We start from the raw sequence: 19,637 nt of genomic DNA, 5'->3' as shown, positions 1-19,637 counted from the left end.
AACAATCCCATATGAGCACTCTAAGCTCACAATTAATGAAACTAGAAGAAGAAGAAGGAATGAGGCCAAAAGTCAGTAGAAGGAGGGACATATTAAAGATTAGAACAGAAATAAATAAAATCGAGAAAAATAAAACAATAGAAAGTATCAATGAAAGCAAGAGCTGTTTTTCTGAGAAAATAAACAAATTCGGTAAAGCACTAGACAGACTTATCAAGGGAAAAAGAAAGTCTACTCACTTAAACAGAATCAGAAATGAGAAAGGAAAAATCATTATGGATAACACAGAAATACAAAAAATTATTAGAGAATAATAACCTAGAAGAAATAGACAACTTCCTAGAAAAATACAACTTTCTAAGGCTGACCCAGAAAGAACCAGAAAATCTGAACACTCCAATTACCAGCAATGAAATTGAACTGGTAAGCAAAAACCTACCTAAGAACAAAAACCCTGGACAATATGGCTTCACCACTGAATTTTATCAAACATTTAGTGAAGACCTAATACCCATCCTCCTTAAAGTTTTCCAAAGAATAGAAGAAGAGGGGATACTTCCAAACTCATTCTATGAGGTGAGCATCACTCAAATACCAAAACCAGGCAAAGAAGGCAGAAAAAAGGAAAATTACAGACCAATATCCCTAATGAACACAGATGCAAAAATCCTCAACAAAATATTAGCAAACCAAATTAAAATATACATCAAAGAGATCATTCATCATGATCAAGTAGGATTCATTCCAGGGATGCAAGGATGGTACAACATTAAAAAATCCATCAACATCATCCACCACATCAAAAAAAAAAAGGACAAAAACCACATGATCATCTCCATAGATGTTGAAAAAACATTTGACAAAATTCAACATCGATTCATGATAAAAACTCTCAACAAAATGGGCATAGAGGGCAAGTACCTCAACATAATAAAGGCCATATATGATAAACCCACAGCCAACATTATACTTTACAGTGAGAAGCTTAAAGCTTTTCCCTTAAGATTGGGAACAAGACAAGGATACCCACTCTCCCCACTTCTATTCAACATAGTACTGGAAGACCTACACACCACAATCAGACAACACAAATAAATAAAAGGCATCCAGATTGGCAAGGAAGAAGTTAAACTGTCCCTGTTTGCAGATGACATGATAAAGAACCCTAAAGAACCCACTCCAAAACTACTATATCTAATATCTGAATTCACAAAGTTGTGGGATACAAAATTAATACACAGAAATCTCTTGCATTCCTATACAATAATGATGAACTAGCAGAAAGAGAAATGAGGAAAACAATTTCATTCACAATGGCATCAAAAAGAGCAAAATACCTGGGAATAAACCTAACCAAGGAAGTGAAAGACCTATACCCTGAAAACTACATGACACTCATGAGAGAAATTAAAGAAGATACCAATAAATGGAAACACATCCCATGCTCATGGATAAGAAGAATTAATATTGTCAAAATGGCCAGCCTGTCTAAAGCAACCTACAAATTCAATGCAATTCCTATCAAAATACCAACAGTTTTCTTCAATGATGTAAATAAAATCATTCTGAAATTCATATGGAACCACAAAAGACCCCGAATAGCCAAAGCAATCCTGAGAAGGAAGAATAAAACTGGAGGAATTTTGCTCCGCAACTTCAAGCCCTACTACAAAGCCACAGTAATCAAGACAATTTGGTACTGGCACAATAACAGACCCATAGACCAACGGAACAGACTAGAGAGCCCTGATGTAAACACAGCCATAGATGGTCAATTAGTATATGATAAAGGAGGCATGGACATATAATGGGGAAAAGAGTCTCATCAACAGCTGGTGTTGGCAAAACTGGACAGCTACATGCAAGAGAGTAAAACTGGATTATTGTTTAACCCTATACACTAAAGTAAACTTGAAATGGATCAAAGATCTCCATGTAAGTCATGAAACCATAAACCTCTTAGAAGACAACATAGGCAAAAATCTCCTGAATATAAGCATGATAAACTTCTTCCTGAACACATCTCCCCAAGCAAGGGAAACAAATGCAGAAATTAACTCATGGAACTAGATTAAACTAAAAAGTTTCTGTATGGCAAAGGACACCATCAATAGAGCAAAAAGGCATCCTACAGTATGGGAGAATATATTTGTAAATGACATATCCAACAAGAGGTTAACATTAAAAATATATAAAGAACTTACACACCTTTACACACAAAAAGCAAATAACCCGATTAACAAATGGGAAGAGGATATGAAGAGATAGTTCTCCTAAGAAGAAATTCATATGGCCAACAGACACATGAAAAGGTGCTCCACATCACTAATCATCAGGGACATTCAAATTAAAATCACAATGAGATATCACCTCACTCCAGTAAGGATGGCCAACATCAAAAAGACTAAGAACAACAAATGCTCGTAATGATGTGGAGAAAGGGGAACCCTCCTACAGTGCTGGTGGGAATGTAAGCTAGTTCAACCATTGCGGAAAGCAATATGCAGGTTCCTCAAAAATCTAAAAATAGAAATACCATTTGACCCAGGAATCCCAGTCCCAGTAATTTACCTAAAGAATACAACTTCTCAGATTCAAAAAGACACATTCACCTCTAGTTTATTGCAGCACATTTTACCAGTAGCCAAGATATGGAAGCAATCCAAGTGTCCATCAGTAGATGAATGGATAAAGATGGTGTGGCACATATACACAATGGAATACTATTCAGCCATAAGAAAGAAACAAATCATACCATTTGCAACAACATGGATGGAGCTGGAGGACATTATTTTCAGTGAAATAAGCCAGGCAGGAAAAGAGAAGTGCCAAATAATTTCCCTCATTTGTGGGAGTATAACAATGAAGCAAAGCTTTAGGAACAAATCAGCAGCAGACTCAGAGACTCCAAGAAACTAGAGATTACTAAAGGGGAGAGGTGTGGCAGGGCAAGTGGGGAGGGAGAAGGGGATTGAAGGGTATTATGTTTAGTACACATGTTGTAGGGGATCACGGGGAAAACAGTGTAGCACAGAGAAGGCAAACAGTGAATCTGTGGCATCTTAGTACACTGATGGACAGTGACTGCGTTGGGTTTTGGGTGGGGACTTGGTAATATGGGTAAATGTAGTAATCACATTGTTTTTTCAGTTGAGACCTTCATAAGAGTGTATATCAATAATATCTTAATAAAAAATTTAAAAAAGAAAAAAAATGTTCTTTCTCTTTTCCTAACCAAAAATAGCTCAGAGCTAGACATAATTTGAGTATATTTAGGAGGAAAAGAGAAATAATACCACTGAATATATAGAGTTTTAAACATTTGTGCAAATAAGTTTCTTTTGCTTTTATAATAGGGTAGTTTTCTAAATAGCTGTTTAGATCTGTAGCATTCTATGCTTACAGTAATTTATTCTTGCCTCTAAATTTTGCTTTCCTTCAGTCAGAATCACTTTGGTTAATTTTCTTTACATAATGAGTAATGAATAATTGAGAAGACATGAATGTATCTAGCACTAGGAAATTCAAGAAGTATTATGTTGTAGAGAGGGAATAGAGTTCCATTTTCATTGAATTGAGTACAGTTCTACTCTTGAATATTCTTTTCTCTTACAGACATTCCACAAGAATCATTTGAAATAATGACTATAACTTTGAAAGTAAAAGATTACCACTTCTTGTTAGAAGATACTGGGATAGAAAAATAAATTTGGAGTAAGACTTCAAATTTCTTGGAGCACATTTGTTCTTCCAGAGTGATTCACATCCTCCAGAGTGATTTTCTAATAGATAAACCTTGTGAGTAAATTTACTGCTTAAAAGCCTACAGTGGTTCCCAATGGCTTCAGCATAAATTCTAACATTAGCCTCCAGGATCTGTGCCCCTTATCCCAGGCCCTCCCACCTAACATCAGGCATGTTCTGCTCCATTTATATGTCATCTCCCGTCTCTCATCTCCCTTCAGTTTTCACATGGCTTTGTGCTTTTGTTCATGCAATTTCCTTCCATTTACAGTATATTTATTTCCTTTCCTGTTCTGTTCCTGCACATCTTTCAATTATAAATTCTGTGTCATTTTTGCCAATACTATCCTCTTCCAGTTCCTACCATCAGAATTAGAGGCTCCTGCTCTGTGCCTCCATACTTCAATTAAAGCACTTTCCCTGGTTTCAGATGTGTTGCTCGCACTCCTCTTTTCCGCCAGACTGTCACCTGGCAAAGTCTAGTGACTTCGTTTTTGTGGTTCTAACATCTAGCACAGAAAAGGCAGATGGTGGTTTTTACAAAAAATGTTTATTAGTTGATTAACACCTAATAAGTATTTAATGAATACCTAGGTAAGAACAACATAGTAGATTTTGGGAAAATTACATAGAAGTCAGCAGCTGGGAAAGGAATAAAGATGGCGGCATGACAGATGAGACAGAGGTCTCCTCCAAAAACCACATATAATACAAAAATATTAATATAATTGATCCTGAAAGAGCAACAGGAAAGAAGGCTACGCCAGACTACATACACCTGGAAAAAAGAACAGACCTCATGGAACAGGGTAACATAACAAAGCTATGATCTGGCAGGATACAAGCCCTTCCCCCACCCCAGCTCACTGGTGAGAAGAAGAGAAATGGAGCAGGGAGGGAGTGGATGCCTAGGACTGCTGAACATCCAGCCTTGGAGGTCTGCTTTAGGAGCACAAAACTACATTGCATAGTGCTCTGGAGATTAGTGGGGTTGGAGAGCTAAGAGAGGTGGAAAACCTGGAGAGATTTAGATTCCAGCAGCTTGTGAAAAATGGATCCACATCCGGCTGCTCTGGGAGAAAATAAAGGCTGACAGTCTGAGAGACTTCCTAATAGTGAGAGGGGTGTTAAATGAGGCAGGATTTCACAGAACTTACAGCTCAGGTGAAAGGAAAGTTGGACAAAATTGTCTGGGTGCACTCTGCCTAGCAGGTTTGCAACTTTCGGGAGCTTCAGGTGCTCCAACCCAAGGTCTGGCTATGCAGCTACAAGACCCACCCACCATGATATGCAGCCTACTGCACCTTTATCCTGGCTGGCCTGGACCTGGCTCACAAACCGACAGCCTTGCCCTGGCTTCAGGCCAGCCAGCCAGAAGCCCCACCTATGGCAGGTACAAGTGCAAAGAATAGAGGCTTACAGCAGTATGCTTGGCCACCTGGTTCTGGCAGTGGAGACAGGTATAGCAGCCAGGAAGCAGGAAACAGCTCTTTTCTTACCCCCAGAAAACAGTGCCATTACCCTATGACCCCCAACATCACTCCCGAGACTGAGCAGCTCAAGAGATGAGAGCTTCTGGGCACTGGAGGCCACCACATACAAACATGAAATGTCAAAGGAACCTGGGTCAAACCAAAATCCCACAAACATCAGAAAAAGGACCAAGTGAAACTGAACTCATTAATCTTCTTGAAAGATATTTCAAAATAAAAATCATAAATATGCTCATGGAGGTACAGAAAAATATTCAAGAACTCAGGGAAGAAGTCTGGATGGAGATTCAATCATTACAGAATACAGTATCAGAAATGAAACATACAATGGAGGGATTTAAAAGCAGATTAAATACAGTGGAGGAGACGGTAAGTGGAATAGAAATTAGAGAAGAGGAATACAAAGAAGCTGAGGTACACAGAGAAAAAAGGATCTCTAGGAATGAAAGAATATTGAGAGAACTGTATGAACAATCCAAATGGAAGAATATTTGTACTATAGGGGTACCAGTAGAAGAAAGAGAAAAAGGGATAGAAAATGTCTTTGAGGAGGTAATTGCTGAAAACTTCCCCAATCTGGGGAAGGAGATAGTCTCTCAGGTGATTGAGGTGTACAGATCTCCCAGCACAAGTGAACCAAGGAAGACAAAATTAAGACATATAATAAATAAAATGGTGCAGATCAAGGATAAGGACAGATTATTAAAAGCAGCCAGAGAGAGAAAAATCACATACAAAGGAAAACCGATCAGGCTATCATTAGATTTCTTAACAGAAACTTACAGGCCAGAAGGGAGTAGCATGATATATTTAATGCAATGAAGCAGAAGGGCCTCAGACCAAGAATACTCAACCCAGAAAGATTATCATTTAAATTTGAAGGAGGGATTAAACAATTTCCAGATAAGCAAAGCCTGTTAGACTGTAAGATAGTAAGGAAGATACCCTTGAACCGTGGTAACCACGAATCTAAAGCCTGCAATGGCAATAAGAGCATACCTATTGATAACCACCCTTAATGTAAATGATCTGAATGCACCAATCAAAAGACATAGAGACTATGAATGGATAAAAAACAAGACCCATCTATATGCCGCCAAGAGACTCACTTCATACCCCAAAACATACACAGACTAAAAGTGATGGGATAGAAAAAGATATTTCATGCAAATAATAGGTAGAAAAAAGCAGGAGTTGGAGTACTTGTATCAGACAAAATAGACTTCAAAACAAACAAAGTCAGAAGAGACAAAGAAGGACATTACATAATGATAATGGGTCAGTACAACAAGAGGGTATAACTATTATAAATATCTATGCACCCAACACAGGAGCACCTACATATGTCAAACTAATACTAAGAGAATTGATGGGGGAAATAGAATGCAATGCATTCATTTTAGGAGACTTCAGCCACCACTCACTCCAAAGGTCAGCTCAACCAGACAGAGGATAAGTAAGGAGACAGAGGCACTGAGCAACACATTAGAATAGATGAACTTCACAGACATCTACAGAACACTCCACCCAAAAGCATCAGAATACACATTCTTCTCAAGTGCACATGGAACATTTTCAAGAGTAGATCATATACTAGGTCACAAAAAGAGCCTCAGTAAATTCAAAAATAAATATTGAAATTGTACCAACCAGCTTCTCAGACCATGAAAATATGAAACTAGACATAAATTACACACACAAAAAGAAAAAAGCCCACAAGCACATGCAGGCTTAACAACATGCTCCTAAATAACCAATAAATCAATGACCAAATAAAACAGAGATCAAGCAATATATGGAGAAAATGATAATAATTTTACAGTGCAAAAATCTGTGGGATGCAGTGAAGGCCATGCTAAGAGCAAAGCATATTGCAGTACAGGCCTTCCTCAGGAAATAAGAACAATCCCATATGAACAGTCTAAACTCGCAATTAACAAAACTAGAAAAAGATGAGGCCAAAAGTCAGTAGAAGGAGGGATATAATAATGATTAGAGCAGAAATAAATAAAATTGAGAAGAATAAAACAATAGAATCAATGAAAGCAAGAGTTGGTACTTTGAGAAAATAAGCAAAATAGATAAATACCTAGCCAGACTTATCAAGGCAAAAAGAGAGTCCACACACATAAACAGAATCAGAAATCAAAATGAAAAAATCACTACGGACACCACAGAAATACAAAGAATAATTAGGGAAAAATTATATGCTAACAAACTAGATAACCTAGAATAAGTGGTCAACTTTCTAGAAAAATATAATCTTCTAAGGCTGACACAGGATGAAAACGAAAATCTGAACAGACCAATTACCAGCAAAGAAATTGAATTGGTAATCAAAAACTATCTAAGAACAAAACCCATAGAGCAGATGGCTTCACTGATGATTTTATCAAACATTTATTGAAGACCTAATACCCATCCTCCTTAAAGTTTTCCAAACAGTAGAAGAGTGAATACTTCCAATCTCATTCTATGAGTCCAGCATCACTCTAATATCAAAACCAGGCAAAAAAGAAAATTACAGACCAATATCCCAGATGAACACAGATGCAAAAATGCACAATAAAATATTAGCAAACTGAATTAAAAAATACATCAAAAAGGTCATCCATCATGATCAAGTAGGATTTATTCCAGGGATGCAAGGATGTAAAACATTCGAAAATCTGTCAACATCATCCAGCACATCAACAAAAAGAAGACCAAAACCACATGATCATCTCCATAGATGCTGAAAAAGCATTTGACAAAATTCAACACCAATTCATGATAAAAGCTCTAAACAAAACGGGTGTAGACCCTCATAAGACATTATGTAAACATAATAAAGGCTGTATATGACAAACCCACAGCCAACATCATACTTAACAATGAGAAACTGAAAGCTTTTCCTATAAGATTGGGAACAAGACAAGGATACCCACTCTTCCCCCTTTTATTTAACATAATTCTGGAGGTCCTCACCATGGCAATCAGACAATGAAAAAAATAAAAGGCATACAGATTGGCAAGGAAGAAGTTAAACTGTCCCTGTTTGCAGATGACATGATACTGTACATAAAAATCCCTATAGAATCCATTCCAAAACTTCTAGATCTAGTGTCTGAATTCAAATTCAGCAAAGTTGCAGGATACAAAGTTAATACACAGAAATCTGTGGCATTCCTATACACTAATGATGCACTAGCAGAAAGAGAAATGAGGAAAACAATTCCATTCACAATTGCATCAAAAAGAATAAAATACCTAGGAATAAACCTAACCAAGGAAGTGAAAGACCTATACTCTGAAAACTACAAGACCCTCATAAGATAAATTAAAGAAGATACCAGTAAATGGAAATACATCCTCTGCTCATGGATAGGAATAATTAATACTGTCAAAATTGCCATCTTGACAATCTCCAGATTCATTGCAATCCCTATCAAAATACCAACAGCATTATTCATTGAACTAGAGCAAATAGTTCTAAGATTCATATGGAACCACAAAAGACCCCAAATAGCCAAAGCAATGCTGAGAAAGAAGAATAAAGCTGGGGGGATTACACTCCACCTCTCAAGCTCTACTACAAACCCATGGTAATTAAGACAATTTAGTAATGGCAGAAGAACAGACCCATAGACCACTGGAACAGAATAGAGAGCCCAGATATAAGTCCAACCATGTATGTTCAATTAATATACGACAAAGGAGCCATGGACAGACAAAGGGGTAATGACAGCCTCTTTAACATCTGGTTTTGGCAAAACTGGACAGCTACATGCAAGAGTATGAAACTGAATTATTGTCTAACCTCATACACAAAACTAAACTCAAAATGGATCAAACACCTGAATGTTAGTCATGAATCCATAAAACTTTTAGAAGAAAACATAGCAAAAACCTCTTGAATATAAACATGAGCAACTTTTTCCTGAATACCTCTCCTCAGGCAAGGGGAAAAAAAGCAAAAATGAGCAAATGGGACTACATCAAGCTAAAAATCTTCTCTGCAACAAAGGACACCATCAGCAGAAGAAAAAAGCATCCTACAGTATGGGAGAATATATTTATAAATGACATATCTGACAAGGGGTTAACATCCAAAATATATAAAAAATTTACATACCTGGACAACCAAAAAGCTAATAACCAGATTAAAAAATGGGTGGAGGATATGAACAGACACTTCTCCAAAGAAGAAATTCATGTGGACAACAGGCACATGAGAAGATGCTCCACATTATTAATTATCAGGGAAATGCAAATGAAAACCACAATGAGATATTATCTCACACCAGTTAGGATGGCTAGCATCACAAAGACTAAGAACAACAGTGCTTGTGAGGATGCAAGGAAAGCAGAACCCTTATACACTGCTGGTGGTAATGTAAACTAGTTCAACCATTGTGGAAAGCAGTATGGAGGTTCCTCATAAAACTAAAAATAGAAATACCATTTGACCCGGGAATCCCACTCCTAGGAATTTACCCTAAGAATGTAGGATCCAGTTTCAAAAAGGCATATGCACCCCTGTGTTTATCACTGCACTATTTACAATAGCCAGGATGTGGAAGTAACCCAAGGGTCCATTAGTAGATGAATGGATAAAGAAGAGGTGGTACATATACACAATGGAGTACTATTCAGCCATAAGAAAGAAACAAATCCTACCATTTGCAACAACATGGTTGGAGCTGAAGGGTATTATGCTCAGTGAAATAAGTCAGAGAAAGACAAGTACCAAATGATTTTCCTCATTTCGAGTATAAGAACGAAGCATATCTGAAGGAACAAAACTGCAGCAGACTAACAAGCTCCAAGAAGGGACTAGCGGTTACCAAGGTGGAGGGGTGGGGATGGGCGCATGGGAGGGAGGGAGATGGGGATTGAGGAGTATTATGATTAGTACACATGGTATGGGGAGGATCATGGGGAAGACAGTGTAGCACAGAGAAGACAAGTAGTGACTGTGTGGCATTTTACTACACTGATGGACAGTGACTACAGTGTGGTATGTGGGGGGGACCCGATAATATGGGTGAATGTAGTAACCATATTGTTTTTCATATGAAACCTTCATAAGAATGTACATCAATAATACCTTAATAAAATTGTATAAAAAATAAATAAATGAAAGAAAGTCAGCGGTTAGTATAGAATATGAACAATAAATGCCAACTAATTGATGCCATTATTTTCAGTTCTCAAAATGCTTGAAATTAAATTAGGCAATATAAACATCCAAAATACCTATCCAAGATAGTTACATTCAACCTATGTATTTTCTTTTCTTGTGCAGTTCAGGTCCCAGGAACCATTTTCTGACTACTCCAATCAGTATTTATATCCATGTTTCTGTTACTTTTCTATATTATCCAATCAGATTCTAAATACTTCCTTTGTTGACCTGTCCTTTTTTTCATGTGTGCAATTTGTCTTTCTATATGTTATAAAGATATGTTGTTTTAGGGCAGGCATCACATCTGCTTTTTGGATTTTCTCTGCAAGCCTTCATGAGAAGCTGTACACACTGTATATCCACAAAAATTTTTTGTGGAGTGAATAAAAACAAGTTCATATCATTAAACATTGTCAATATTTCATAAATAAATGTGCCTGTATATTAAGTAACAAAAAGCATTTCTTCAAAATATTTTTTTGGTATAAACTTTTCTATGGTGACTACCACACAAAAACAGTTTTCTGCAATTAACAGAATTCTCTAAAATGTAATAAGGTGCTGATTGCCTTGAGGATATTAGTAGAAAATGCTATTTCAGTTTAATTTGTTCAGGACCAGGGAAGCAAGAAACACATTACCTTACTTATATCATGGTATTTGCTCTTCTGTCTCATTCTGATAGTTGGAATATGTAATTACTATAACATGGGACAGTTTACCAGTGCTGCTCAAGCCTGTGACTCTCAAGTTTAAACCTAAGGTTCAAAGCTTACTGATATAAGTGAATTTTCCTTTCTTTGATGATTCTCCAGCACCACCAGGGGAAGCAGGATAGCAATTTGATGGATTCTGGAAGTATGAAGGTAAATTTTTTTTCTATTTTGAGTGCCATAGTTGAGAGAAATGAAGAGCACATGTCATATATATTGCAGTGCTCACTTTCAGTATCTGTTACTCCTTTGAGTTTCCAGATACTTTAAGCTACTCTATTTGAGTATCTGAAAATTCAGTGACATAGAAAACAGGAGTAAAAAAATTGTGTAACCTGGAATTAGTAGTATATCTGATAGGCAGTTATGAAAATTATGAAGCAGTGTTAGCAATTCTTGTGAAAATGTTAGTTCAAGTAATAAATGTAGATGATTGTTGTATTTCCGGTGCTGACTGGTATTTGAAAAAAAGGATAATCCTATAGAAAGGAGGGAAACTAAGAGTTAAAAAATAAAGCTTTCCTTTATGCTTTCTTTTTTCTATATTCCAACTGAAAATGCAATAAACCCCTTTAAAAAGCTTTAAAATGCTCAATTAAGCTACTGGTGTCATCAATGACATCTTCATTTTTTTTCCCCCACAGTTATCAGATCTTGTTTATTCTTCTTCAGGGATGTCCCTTGAATATGTCCCTTTATTTTCATCTTCAGCATCATTTTCCGAGGAACATCTAAGCTATTAAAATATTTCAGATGGTGTTCCTGTTGACAGTGTCTCTCTGATCCTGTTTATCTCATGCACTATGACCTGGCTGGTGGTCCTAAAACACCACTTTGATTATGACACTTCATTATATTTAAGAAGATTAGTAGCTCTATTTGCTTGCAAAGTTAAGCCCAAAATTGTTAGGCTGCTATTCAACGTCATTAACCGGTTGCTCCCAAACCATGTTCAATTACTGTCCTTCCAGAAACCTCTGCTTCAAGTAAGCAAGTCTGCTCATTTTAACTTAAATAATTTGAAACTTTGAACACATAGAATTTTCCTTTCTTTCCGCCTGCCCAAAACCTCCCTTTTTGACCTAAAATGTCAACTCCTCTATGAAGCCTTCTACAATAACCCAGCTGATGGTGATTATGCAATCTTTTGAACTTCTATAATACATTAACTGTACCATTCATTAAAAAATTTATTATATACTGCTTTGTGACATTTGTATATTACCATATTGAATTTTCTCTTGTATTTTATTTTATTTCTTTTATATATTATATTTAATTTTTTATTAAGGTATTATTGATATAAACTCTTATGAAGGTTTCACATGAAAAAACAATATGGTTACTACATTTACCCATATTATTAAGTCCAGACCCATACCAAATGCAGTCACTGTCCATCAGTGTAGTAAGATGCCACAGATTCAGTGTTTGCCTCCTCTGTGCTACACTATTATCCCTGTGATCCCCCACACCATGTGTACTAAACATAATACCCCTCAATCCCTTTCTCCCTCACTCCCCACCCACCGTCCTACACCCTTCCCCTTTGGTAACCACTAGTGCCTTATTGGTGTCTCTGAGTCTGCTGCTATTTTGTTCCTTCAACTTTGCTTTGTTGTTATACTCGACAAATGATGGAAATCATTTTCCACTTGTCTTTCTCTGCCTGACTTATTTTGCTGAGCATAATATCCTCCAGCTCCATCCATATTGTTGCAAATGGTAGGATTTGTTTCTTTCTTATGGCTGAATAATATTCCATTGTGTATATGTATCACATATTCTTTATCCATTCATCTACTGATGGACATTTAGGTTGCTTCCATATCTTGGCTATTGTAAAAAAAAAAGTGCTGCAATAAACATAGGGGTGCATATATCTTTTTGAATCTGAGAAGTTGTATTCTTTAGGTAAATCACTAGGAGTGGGATTCCCAGGTCAAATGGTATTTCTATTTTCAGATTTTTGAGGAACCTCCATATTACTTTCCACAATGGTTAAACTAGTTTACACTCCCACCAGCAGTATAGGAGGGTTCCCTTTTCTCCACATCCTCACCAGCATTTGTTGTTCTTAGTCTTTCTGATGCTGGCCATCCTTACTGGTGTGAGGTGATATCTCATTGTGGTTTAATTTGCATTTCCCTGATGATTAGTAATGTGAAGCATCTTTTCATGTGTCTTTTGGCGATCTGAATTTCTTCTTTGGAGAACTGTCTCTTCATATCCTCTGCCCATTTGTAAATTGGGTTATTTGCTTTTTGCGTGTTGAGGTATGTGTGTTCTTTATGTATTGTGGATGTTAACCCCTTGTCTGATAGGTCATTTACAAATATATTCTCCCATACTGTAGGATGCCTTTTTGTTCTGCTGATGGTGTCCTTTACTGTACAGAAGCTTTTTAGTTTGATGGAGTCCCATTGGTACATCTTTGCTTTTGTTCCCCTTACCCAAAGAGATGTGTTCAGGAAAAATTTGCTCATGTTTATATTCAAGAGATTTTGCCTATGTTTTCTTCTAAGATATTTATGGTTTCAGGACTTACACTTAGATCTTTGATCCATTTTGAGTTTACTTTTGTGTGTGGAGTTAGACAATAATCCAGTTTAATTCTCTTACATGTAGCTGTCTGGTTTTGCCAAAACCATCTGTTAATGAGGCTGTCATTTCCCCATTGTATGTCCATGGCTCCTTTATCATATATTAATTGACCATATATGGTTGAGTTTATATCAGGGCTCTCTAGTCTGTTCCATTGGTCTATGGGTCTGTTCTTGTGCCAGTACCAAATTGACTTGATTACTGTGACTTGATTACTGAGAAACTGGTTGGTACAATTTCAATATTTTTGAATTTGCTGTGGCTCTTTTTGTAGCTTAGTTGGGGAGCTTGAAGTTGGGGAGCATAATCCCCCCAGCTTTATTCTTCCTTCTCAGGATTTCTTTGGCTATTTGGAGTCTTTTATGGTTCCATATGAATTTCAGAACGATTTTATCTAGTTCATTGAAGAATACTGTTGGTATTTTGATAGGAATTGCATTGAATCTGTAGATTGCTTTAAGCAGGATAGCCATTTTGACAATATTAATTCTTCCTATCCATGTGTTTCCATTCATTGGTATCTAATTTCTCTCATGAGTGTCTTCATGAGTGTCTCATGAGTAGTTCTCAGAATATAGATCTTTTACTTCCTTGGTTAGGTTTATTCCTAGGTATTTTGCTCTTTTTGATGCCATTGTGAATAGAATTGATTTCCTCATTTCTCTTTCTGCTAGTTCATCATTAGTGTATAGGAATGCAACGGATTTCTGCATATTAACTTTGTATCCTGCAACTTTGCTTAATTCAGATATTAGTTTTGGAGTGGATTTTTTCAGGTTTTCTATGTACAATAGTATATTATCTGCAAACAGGAACAGTTTAACTTCTTCCTTTCCAATTTGGATGTGTTTTATTTATTTGTGTTGTCTGCCTGCCATGGCTAGACTTCCATTACTATGTTAAATAAATGTGGGGAGAGTGGGCATCCTTATCTTGTTCCTGATCTTAAAGGAAAAGCTTTCAGTTTCTCTCTGTTAAGTATAATGTTGGCTGTGGGTTTGTCAATATGGCCTTTATTATGTTGAGGTACTTGCCCTTTATGCCCATTTTGTTGAGAGTTTTTATCATGAATGGATGTTGAATTTTGTCAAATGCTTTTTCATCATCTATGTAGATGATCATGTGGTTTTTGTCCTTCTTTTTGCTGATGTGGTGGATGATGTTGATGGATGTTTGAAAGCTGTACCATACTTGCATCCCTGGAATAAATCCTACTTGATCATGATAGATGATCTTTGTGATGTATTTTTGAATTCAGTTTGCTAATAGTTTTTTGAGGATTTTTGCATCTATATTCATCAGGGATATTGGTCTGTAATTTTCCTTTTTTCTGCCGTCTTTGCCTGGTTTTGGTATTAGAGTGATGCTGGCCTCATAGAAAGAGTTTGGAAGTATTCCCTCTTCTACTCTTTGGAAAACTTTAAGGATGATGAGTATTAGGTCTTAACTAAATGGTTGATAAAATTCAGCAGTAAAGCCATCTTGTCCAGGAGTTTTGTTCTTCATTAGTTTTTTGATTACTAGTTCAATTTCATTGATGATAATTGATCTGTTCAGATTTTCTGGTTCTTTCTGGGTCAGCCATGGAAGGTTGTATTTTTCTAGAAAATTGTCCATTTCTTCCAGGTTATCCAGTTTATTAGCATATAATTTTTCATAGTATTCTCTAATAATTCTTTGCATTTCTGTGGTGTCAGTAGTGATTTTTCCTTTCTCATTTCTGATTCTGTTTATGTGAGTAGACTCTCTTTTTTTCTTGATAAGTCTGGCTAGGGCTTTATCTATTTTATTTATTTTATCAAAGAACCAGCTCTTACTTTCATTGATTCTTTCTATAGTTTTATTCTTCTTGATTTTATTTATTTCTTCTCTGATCTTTTTTATATCCTTCCTTCTACTGGCTTTCAGCCTCATTAATTCTTCTTTTTCTAGTTTCATTAATTGTGAGTTTAGACTGTTCATATGGGATTGTTCTTATTTCCTGAGGAAGGCCTGTATTGCAATATACTTTCCTTTTAGCACGGCCTTCGCTACGTCCCACAGATTTTTTTGCTGTTGAATCATTGTTGTCATTTGTCTCCATATATTGCTTGATGTCTGGTTTTATTTGGTCATTGATCCATCTGTTATTTAGGAGCATGTTTTGAAGCCTCCAACTGTTCATGGGAGTTTTCATTTTCTTTGAGTAATTTATTTCTAGTTTCATACCTTTGTGGTCTGAGAAACTGGTTGGTACAATTTCAATATTTTTGAATTTACTGAGGGTCTTTTTGTAGCTTAGTATATGATCTATTCTTGAAAATGTTCCATGTGCACCTGAGAAGAATGTGCATTCTGCTGCTTTTGGGTGTAGAGTTCTATAGATGTCTGTTAGGTCCATCTGTTCTAATGTGTTGTTCAGTGCCTCTGTCTCCATACTTATTATCTGTCTGGTTGATCTGTCCTTCAGAGTGAGTGGAGTGTCAAAGTCTCCTAGAATGAATGCATTGCACTCTATTTCCCTTTTTAATTCTGTTTTTATTTTTTTCACATATGTAGGTGCTCCTGTGTTGTGTGCATAGATATTTATAACAGTTATATATTTTTGTTGGGTTGACCATTTTATCATTATGTAATGTCCTTCTTTGTCTCTTGCGACTTTGTTTGTTTTGAAGTCTATTTTGTCTGATACAAGTACTGCAACTCCTGCTTTTTTCTCCCTGTTAGTTGCATGAAATATCTTTTTCCATTCCTTCACATTTAGTCTGTGTATGTCTTTGGGCTTAAAGTGAGTCTCTTGTAGGCAGCATATAGATGGGTCTTGTTTTTTAATCCATTCAGTGACTCTATGTCTTTTGATTGGTGCATTAAATTCATTTCCATTTAGGGTGATTATCGACAGGTATGTCCTTATTGCCATTGCAGGCTTTAGATTCATGGTTACCAAAGGTTCATGGTTAACTTCCTTACTATCTAAGAGTCTAACTTAACTCACTTAATATGCTATTGAAAACACAATCTAAAGGTCCTTTTTTGTCTTCTCCTTTTTCTTCCTCATCCATTCTTTATATATTAGGTATCATATTCTGTGCTCTTTGTCTATCCCTTGATTGACTTTCATGATAGTTTATTTAATTTTGGATTTGCTTATTAATTAGCTCTTCTACTTTCTCTACTGTGGTTTTATTACCTCTGGTGATAGCTATTAAACCTTAGGAACACTTTCATCTATAGCAGTCCCTCCAAACTACACTGTAGAGATCATTTGTGGGAGGTAAATTCTCTCAGCTTTTGCTTATCTGGAAATTGTTTAATCAGTCCTTCAAGTTTAAGTGATAGTCTTTCCAGATAAAGTAATCTTGGTTCCAGGCCCTTCTGCTTCATTGCATTAAATGCATCGTGCCATTCCCTTCTGGCCTGTAAGGTTTTCTCTGAGAAGTCTGATGTTAGCCTGATGGGCTTTCCTTTGTATGTGATCTTATTTCTCTCTCTGGCTGCTTTTAATAGCCTGTCCTTATCCTTGATGTTTGCCATTTTAATTACTATATGTCTTGGTGTTGTCTTCCTTGGTTTACTTGTGTTGGGACATCTGTGCCACTTCAAGGCCTGAGAGACTATCTCCTTCCCCAGATTGGGGAAGTTTTCAGCAATTACCTCCTCAAAGATACTTTCTATCTCTTTCTCTGTCTCTTCTTCTTCTGGTAACTCTATAATGTTTATATTGTTCCGTTTGGATTGGTCACACAGTTCTCTCAATATTCCTTCATTCTTAGAGTTCCTTTTTTCTCTGTGACTCAGCTTCTTTTTATTCCTCTTTGCTTATTTCTATTTCATTTATTGTCTACCCCACCATATATAATCTGCTTTTAATACCCTCCATTGTGCTCTTCAATGATTGGATGTCCAACTGGAATTTGTTCCTGAGTTCTTGAATATTTTTCTGTACCTCCATGAACATGTTAATGATTTTTATTTTCAACTCCCTTTCAGGATGATTCATGAGGTCGGTGTCATTTAAATCTTTCTCAGGAGTTTTATTCATTATTTTACTTTGAACCAGGTTCCTTTGGTGTTTTGTATTAGTATATGGCACTCTTTAGTGCCCAGAAGCTCTATTCTGTGGAGCTGCTCTGCCCCTCAAGCAATGTCGGAGGTTGCAGGGAGTGGTATTGGTGCCTGAGGGGAGGAAAGAGCTGTTTCCTGCTTCCTGGCTGCTATGACTGTCTCAACTGCCTGAACCAGTTTGCCGAGCACAGAGGTATAAGCCTCTATTCTTTGCATTTTTAGTTGCCCTGGACAGGTCTTCCCTTTGGCTGGCCTAACACCATGGTAGGGTTTGCCGGTTTGTGAGCCAGGTGGGGCTGGCCTGGAGAAAGGCGCCATAGGCTGTGTATCACAGAGGGGGTCCTTGGAGCTGTGTATCCAGCCAGGGAGGTACAGCACCTGAAGGTCATGAAAGCTCCCAACTTGTTGTGCAGAGTGCCTCTGGACAATTTTGTCTACCTGTCCTTTCTCTTGAGCAGTATGCTCTGTCCAATCCTTGCCCCTTTAGCAGCCCTCTTGCTGTTAGGAAGTCTTTCAAACTTCATGCCTTTCTTTTGTCCCTGAGCAGCTGGATATGGATCCCTGCTTTCCACAAGTTACTGGAATCTCAGTCTCTCCAGGAATTCTGCCTGTCTTAGCTTTCTAAACCCCTAAACACAAGAGTACCATGCAAGCGCCATGAAATGTAGGCTTGTGCGCCCAGAGCAGATCTCCAGAGTTAGGTATTCAGCTGTCACTGGCCTCTACTTCCTCCCTGCTCCATTTCTCTTCCTCCCCATGCTGAGCTGGGGTGGAGGATGAGCTTGGGTCCTACCAGGCTGCAGCTTTAGTACCTTACCCTGTTCTGTGATATTTATTCCTTTCTCCAGGTGTATGCAGTCTGGCACAGTCCTCTTTCCTGTTGCTCTTTCAGGATTAATTGTATTAATTATATTTTTGTCTTACATGCTGTTTTAGGAGGAAGCCTCTGTCTCACCTCTCATTCTGCCATCTTTCTTATTTTCTCTTATATTTTAGAGTGATGTTTAGACTTTTATGTATGTCTCTTATTTATTATATTTAAAATTCCTTGAAGGCAGGAATATGTATTTCTGTTCCTTGAGTGGATTTACAGGAAAACTAGTAATGCGCATGCTTCAGGGCCCCTTAATTGCATGGATTCCTTTGAAGGTACTAATTCTAATTTTGTTTTCATAATTTTGTATCTCTTTTCTCTTAGGGTCCTCTGAAACTGTGTAAACGTCTGCCCCACAAACCCTGGATCTAACCCTGAAGGGGAATGATAACTAAAAATTAATATTTATTATGTGTTTATGTTAAGGCACTGTTTTGCTATAGTATTTCTGTTTAGCTACAGATAGAATGAACTCCCTCTCTCCACCCTACCCAAAACCAAATATAATTAATTTTATTAATTTTCTGATTTTTAATAACAAGGGATACAGAAATCTAGCAGAAATAAGTGCACACAAAGTAGGAGAAAATACAAAACCTCTCTGGGCAGCTTCCTTTGGCCCCTGAATTCTCTGTAGTGACAGTTCCAGCAGGGATCAGTCATTAGGGTGTGAGAAGCTGAATGATTCGTTGTGCTATGTTATCATTCAAGAAAATGTTACACTAACAGTAATGTGTCCTTGACCGGAAATATTTGAAGATATTGAATTCTCCTGGCTCTCAAGTCATAGTTGGTATATGAAGGTCATAGTCTCATCTGGTTGGGGGCTGGGGAATGGAGACACCTCAGTGCACAGGATGTCATGAGTGGACTCTGTCCCCATTTTGATAGCATTCTGGCAAGTGCTTTATAAGTACGCTATTTAATCCTCACAGTACTTCTGTGAGATAGGTATGGTAACTTTCACCATTTTACAAACAAGGAAGCAGAGGCTCAGA

Source organism: Manis javanica, chromosome 5 (assembly GCF_040802235.1).
Source record: "Manis javanica isolate MJ-LG chromosome 5, MJ_LKY, whole genome shotgun sequence".
Taxonomy (NCBI): Eukaryota; Metazoa; Chordata; class Mammalia; order Pholidota; family Manidae; genus Manis; species Manis javanica.
This window is presented reverse-complemented; position numbering follows the sequence as displayed.